The sequence below is a fragment of the Taudactylus pleione genome, unplaced genomic scaffold, assembly GCF_031769625.1.
Source record: "Taudactylus pleione unplaced genomic scaffold, aTauple2 ptg000473l, whole genome shotgun sequence".
NCBI classification, from domain to species: Eukaryota; Metazoa; Chordata; class Amphibia; order Anura; family Myobatrachidae; genus Taudactylus; species Taudactylus pleione.
The window spans coordinates 5549194-5556574 of record NW_028284875.1 but is presented as its reverse complement, the minus strand read 5'-3'; the positions used below and the strand labels follow the sequence as shown (position 1 = coordinate 5556574).

At 33.2% G+C, this 7381-nt stretch overlaps 1 non-coding gene across 1 annotated transcript; it reads right to left on the bottom strand.

Annotated features, from left to right (window-relative positions):
* Window positions 1–5881: 5881 nt before the first annotated feature.
* Window positions 5882–5954, bottom strand: TRNAR-CCU (transfer RNA arginine (anticodon CCU)). Its single transcript has one exon. It is a non-coding gene; the product is annotated as a tRNA-Arg (tRNA).
* Window positions 5955–7381: the final 1427 nt, after the last annotated feature.

Genomic DNA, 7381 nt, shown 5'->3' with positions numbered 1-7381 from the left:
TTTGTAACATCTTTCAGTGAAACTGATTTTTTCATTAGTATAATCATTAATTGTTGCGATATAGGAAAGCCGTTTATTTGTGTTCTTTGCTTTACAAATCCCAGCATGAAATGTGATTGTACTATCCAGACCTAATAGTGTGGACCCTCATGTTACATTGCAGCAAAACAGATTGATGCAACTCTTTTACCAATAAAGAGGTAGTCTTTTGCATTCCATTTTGTTGACTAACTAAAGTAATGTTTACAGTGCATATGAACCAAAGCTGCTGTGTGTACTGGTACTTAAAAACAGTCATTTTTGTGTTTATTTTTCTGCCTTCATATCAGGATGTTCAGGAAGCAGATGATAATCATTAACTGATGACATTAGAAAAAAAATTACATTTGCTCCAGGTGAGGCTTGTACTCACAACCTCAGCATTGCTCAACAGATACTGCCTTATAAGTCCTGCGCACAGACTGATTGCGCCACAGGAGCACATGGTCAAAGTGCATTATTTTTAGTTGAGTGATTTTAGCATCGAGTTGACTAAGTAAATTAACTTGGTTTATTAATTTTAAATTAGTTACTTTTTAAATCCACTAAACTACTGCACCCAATACTAAAGTACCTAATAAAAGTAATATTCTAATCATAAGGTAATCAATTATATTGTGCATTTGTGTTATTGCCCAGTTTTATGTATCCATAGGTGTATATTGCAATGAATTCATGCCATTGTTGTACAGTTCAATATTATCAAAATTGTAAAATAATTCCTGTTTATTTATCTTAAATAATATTTGCTATAGATATATGTAACTTTAATGTTGCATAGGGAAAATATACACTATAATACCAAAAAATGCAGTATCTTTAAATAAAAATAAGTTAAATCTCACTTGTGCTCTATATTTAAAGGTAAACATTGTTTTTTTGGTCTGAAGCACCTAAATTGTCAGTAAAGTCAGTGTCCAAAGAAATATAAAAGGCAGAAAATTACCCTTTTGATGACATGGATGAAAGGACTTCAAGAAACCCATCAGCAATTGCAATAGAAATTGTTATTTTGTAGCCACTCTGATATTAAATTGCAATTAAAACTTAATAGGTATGTTTTGGTATATATGGATTTTCTGCAATACCATTAAGACAGTCACCTGAATTGAAAAAAAGCATAACTTCTAGAATGAGAATGAGCAACAAAGGAACATGCATCCTAGATGGGACTTGAAGCCACTGTCCCAGGTGATAGTAAACTTTTCAGAAAACTAATCCACAATGTCATTAGGATAAATGTCTGCTTTTAGATACTGGGCCATAATTTTGCAAGCTGAACAGTTCCGGATTGATAAGCTGATAAAAGTTTCTGGTGGAGCCATTTGGGCAGTATGAAGCAAGAATGAATGGAACATCTCCAAAATTCCCAGATGGGACTTGAACCCACAATCCCTGGGGCTTAGGAGGCCAGTGCCTTATCCATTAGGCCACTGGGGCTTAGTAACATCTTTGAGTGAAACTGATTTTTTCATTAGTATAATCATTAATTGTTGCGATATAGTAAAGCCGTTTATTTGTGTTCTTTGCTTTACAAATCCCAGCATGAAATGTGATTGTACTATCCAGACCTAATAGTGTGGACCCTCATGTTACATTGCAGCAAAACAGATTGATGCAACTCTTTTACCAATAAAGAGGTAGTCTTTTGCATTCCATTTTGTTGACTAACTAAAGTAATGTTTACAGTGCATATGAACCAAAGCAGCTGTGTGTACTGGTACTTAAAAACAATCATGTTTGTGTTTTTTTTCTGCCTTCATATCAGGATTTTCAGGAAGCAGATGATAATCATTAACTGATGACATTAGAAAAAAATTACATTTGCTCCAGGTGAGGCTTGAACTCACAACCTCAGCATTGCTCAACAGATACTGTCTTATAAGTCCTGCGCACAGACCGATTGTGCCACAGGAGCACATGGTCAAAGCGCATTATTTTTAGTTGAGTGATTTTAGCATCGAGTTGACTAAGTAAATTAACTTGGTTTATTAATTTTAAATTAGTTACTTTTTAAATCCACTAAACTACTGAACCCAATACTAAAGTACCTAATAAAAGTAATATTCTAATCATAAGGTGATCAATTATATTGTGCATTTGTGTTATTGCCCAGTTTTATGTATCCATAGGTGTATATTGCAATGAATTCATGCCATTGTTGTACAGTACAATATTATCAAAATTGTAAAATAATTCCTGTTTATTTATCTTAAATAATATTTGGTATAGATATATGTAACTTTAATGTTGCATAGGGAAAATATACACTATAATACCAAAAAATGCAGTATCTTTAAATAAAAATAAGTTAAATCTCACTTGTGCTCTATATTTAAAGGTAAACATTGTTTTTTTGGTCTGAAGCACCTAAATTGTCAGTAAAGTCAGTGTCCAAAGAAATATAAAAGGCAGAAAATTACCCTTTTGATGACATGGATGAAAGGACTTCAAGAAACCCATCAGCAATTGCAATAGAAATTGTTATTTTGTAGCCACTCTGATATTAAATTGCAATTAAAACTTAATAGGTATGTTTTGGTATATATGGATTTTCTGCAATACCATTAAGACAGTCACCTGAATTGAAAAAAAGCATAACTTCTAGAATGAGAATGAGCAACAAAGGAACATGCATCCTAGATGGGACTTGAAGCCACTGTCCCAGGTGATAGTAAACTTTTCAGAAAACTAATCCACAATGTCATTAGGATAAATGTCTGCTTTTAGATACTGGGCCATAATTTTGCAAGCTGAACAGTTCCAGATTGATAAGCAGATAAAAGTTTCTGGTGGAGCCATTTGTGCAGTATGAAGCAAGAATGAAAGGAACATCTCCAAAATTATTTTAATGAAATAAAGCCTATCACCCCAGATGGGACTTGAACCCACAATCCCTGGCTTAGGAAGCCAGGCCTTTATCCATTAGGCCACTGGGGCTTAGTAACATCTTTGAGTGAAACTGATTTTTTCATTAGTATAATCATTAATTGTTGCGATATAGGAAAGCCGTTTATTTGTGTTCTTTGCTTTACAAATCCCAGCATGAAATGTGATTGTACTTTCCAGCCCTAATAGTGTGGACCCTCATGTTACATTGCAGCAAAACAGATTGATGCAACTCTTTTACCAATAAAGAGGTAGTCTTTTGCATTCCATTTTGTTGACTAACTAAAGTAATTTTTACAGTGCATATGAACCAAAGCAGCTGTGTGTACTGGTACCTTAAAAACAGTCATGTTTGTGTTTTTTTTCTGCCTTCATATCAGGATGTTCAGGAAGCAAATGATAATCATTAACTGAAGACATTAGAAAAAAAATTACATTTGCTCCAGATGAGGCTTGAATTCACAACCTCAGGATTGCTCAACAGATACTGTCTTATAAGTCCTGCGCACAGACCGATTGCGCCACAGGAGCACATGTACAACTCACTTTATTTTTAGTTGAGTGATTTTAGCATCGAGTTGACTAAGTAAATTAACTTGGTTTATTAATTTTAAATTAGTTACTTTTTAAATCCACTAAACTACTGCACCCAATACTAAAGTACCTAATAAAAGTAATATTCTAATCATAAGGTAATCAATTATATTGTGCATTTGTGTTATTGCCCAGTTTTATGTATCCATAGGTGTATATTGCAATGAATTCATGCCATTGTTGTACAGTTCAATATTATCAAAATTGTAAAATAATTCCTGTTTATTTATCTTAAATAATATTTGGTATAGATATATGTAACTTTAATGTTGCATAGGGAAAATATACACTATATTACCAAAAATGCAGTATCTTTAAATAAAAATAAGTTAAATCTCACTTGTGCTCTATATTTAAAGGTAAACATTGTTTTTTTGGTCTGTAGCACCTAAATTGTCAGTAAAGTCAGTGTCCAAAGAAATATAAAAAGCAGAAAATTACCCTTTTGATGACAAGGATGAAAGGACTTCAAGAAACCCATCAGCAATTGCAATAGACATTGTTATTTTGTAGCCACTCTGATATTAAATTGCAATTAAAACTTAATAGGTATGTTTTGGTACATATGGATTTTCTGTAATACCATTAAGACAGTCACCTGCATTGAAAAAAAGCATAACTTCTAGAATGAGTATGAGCAACAAAGGAACATGCATCCTAGATGGGACTTGAAGCCACTGTCCCAGGTGATAGTAAACTTTTCAGGAAACTAATCCACAATGTCATTAGGATAAATGTCTGCTTTTAGATACTGGGCCATAATTTTGCAAGCTGAACAGTTCCAGATAGTTAAGCAGATTAAAGTTTCTGGTGGAGCCATTTGTGCAGTATGAAGCAAGAATGAAAGGAACATCTCCAATATTATTTTAATGAAATAAAGCCTATCACCCCAGATGGGACTTGAACCCACAATCCATTAGGCCACTGGGGCTTAGTAACATCTTTGAGTGAAACTGATTTTTTCATTAGTATAATCATTAATTGTTGCGATATAGGAAAGCCGAATATTTGTGTTCTTTGCTTTACAAATCCCAGCATGAAATGTGAATGTACTATCCAGACCTAATAGTGTGGACCCTCATGTTACATTGCAGCAAAACAGATTGATGCAACTCTTTTACCAATAAAGAGGTAGTCTTTTGCATTCCATTTTGTTGACTAACTAAAGTAATGTTTACAGTGCATATGAACCAAAGCAGCTGTGTGTACTGGTACTTAAAAACAATCATGTTTGTGTTTTTTTTCTGCCTTCATATCAGGATTTTCAGGAAGCAGATGATAATCATTAACTGATGACATTAGAAAAAAATGACATTTGCTCCAGGTGAGGCTTGAACTCACAACCTCAGCATTGCTCAACAGATACTGTCTTATAAGTACCGCGCACAGACCGATTGCGCCACAGGAGCACATGGACAAAGCTCTTTATTTTTAGTTGAGTGATTTTAGCATCGAGTTGACTAAGTAAATTAACTTGGTTTATTAATTTTAAACTAGTTACTTTTTAAATCCACTAAACTACTGCACCCAATACTAAAGTACCTAATAAAAGTAATATTCTAATCATAAGGTAATCAATTATATTGTGCATTTGTGTTATTGCCCAGTTTTTATGTATCCATAGGTGTATATTGCAATGAATTCATGCCATTTTTGTACAGTACAATATTCTCAAAATTGTAAAATAATTCCTGTTTATTTATCTTAAATAATATTTGCTATAGATATATGTAACTTTAATGTTGCATAGGGAAAATATACACTATAATACCAAAAAATGCAGTATCTTTAAATAAAAATAAGTTAAATCTCAATTGTGCTCTATATTTAAAGGTAAACATTGTTTTTTTGGTCTGAAGCACCCAAATTGTCAGTAAAGTCAGTGTCCAAAGAAATATAAAAGGCAGAAAATTACCCTTTTGATGAGATGGATGAAAGGACTTCAAGAAACCCATCAGCAATTGCAATAGAAATTGTTATTTTGTAGCCACTCTGATATTAAATTGCAATTAAAACTTAATAGGTATGTTTTGGTACATATGGATTTTCTGCAATACCATTAAGACAGTCACCTGAATTGAAAAAAAGCATAACTTCTAGAATGAGAATGAGCAACAAAGGAACATGCATCCTAGATGGGACTTGAAGCCACTGTCCCAGGTGATAGTAAACTTTTCAGAAAACTAATCCACAATGTCATTAGGATAAATGTCTGCTTTTAGATACTGGGCCATAATTTTGCAAGCTGAACAGTTCCGGATTGATAAGCAGATAAAAGTTTCTGGTGGAACCATTTGTGCAGTATGAAGCAAGAATGAAAGGAACATCTCCAAAATTATTTTAATGAAATAAAGCCTATCACCCCAGATGAGACTTGAACCCACAATCCCTGGCTTAGGAGGCCAGTGCCTTATCCATTAGGCCACTGGGGCTTAGTAACATCTTTGAGTGAAACTGATTTTTTCATTAGTATAATCATTAATTGTTGCGATATAGGAAAGCCGTTTATTTGTGTTCTTTGCATTACAAATCCCAGCATGAAATGTGATTGTACTATCCAGACCTAATAGTGTGGACCCTCATGTTACATTGCAGCAAAACAGATTGATGCAACTCTTTTACCAAGAAAGATGTAGTCTTTTGCATTCAATTTTGTTGACTAACTAAAGTAATTTTTACAGTGCATATGAACCAAAGCAGCTGTGTGTACTGGTACTTACAAACAGTCATGTTTGTGTTTTTTTTCTGCCTTCATATCAGGATGTTTAGGAAGCAGATGATAATCATTAACTGATGACATTAGAAAAAAAATTACATTTGCTCCAGGTGAGCCTTGAATTCACAACCTCAGGATTTCTCAACAGATACTGTCTTATAAGTACCGCGCACATAATGATTGCGCCACAGGAGCACAAGGACAAACCGCTTTATTTTTAGTTGAGTGATTTTAGCATCGAGTTGACTAAGAAAATTAACTTGGTTTATTAATTTAAAATTAGTTACTTTTTAAATCCACTAAACTACTGCACCCAATACTAAAGTACCTAATAAAAGTAATATTCTAATCATAAGGTAATCAATTATATTGTGCATTTGTGTTATTGCCCAGTTTTATGTATCCATAGGTGTATATTGCAATGAATTCATGCCACTGTTGTACAGTACAATATTATCAAAATTGTAAAATAATTCCTGTTTATTTATCTTAAATAATATTTGGTATAGATATATGTAACTTTAATGTTGCATAGGGAAAATATACACTATAATACCAAAAAATGCAGTATCTTTAAATAAAAATAAGTTAAATCTCACTTGTGCTCTATATTTAAAGGTAAACATTGTTTTTTTGGTCTGAAGCACCTAAATTGTCAGTAAAGTCAGTGTCCAAAGAAATATAAAAGGCAGAAAATTACCCTTTTGATGAGATGGATGAAAGGACTTCAAGAAACCCATCAGCAATTGCAATAGAAATTGTTATTTTGTAGCCACTCTGATATTAAATTGCAATTAAAACTTAATAGGTATGTTTTGGTACATATGGATTTTCTGCAATACCATTAAGACAGTCACCTGAATTGAAAAAAAGCATAACTTCTAGAATGAGAATGAGCAACAAAGGAACATGCATCCTAGATGGGACTTGAAGCCACTGCCCCAGGTGATAGTAAACTTTTCAGAAAACTAATCCACAATGTCATTAGGATAAATGTCTGCTTTTAGATACTGGGCCATAATTTTGCAAGCTGAACAGTTCCGGATTGATAAGCAGATAAAAGTTTCTGGTGGAACCATTTGTGCAGTATGAAGCAAGAATGAAAGGAATATCTCCAAAATTATTTTAATGAAATAAAGCCTA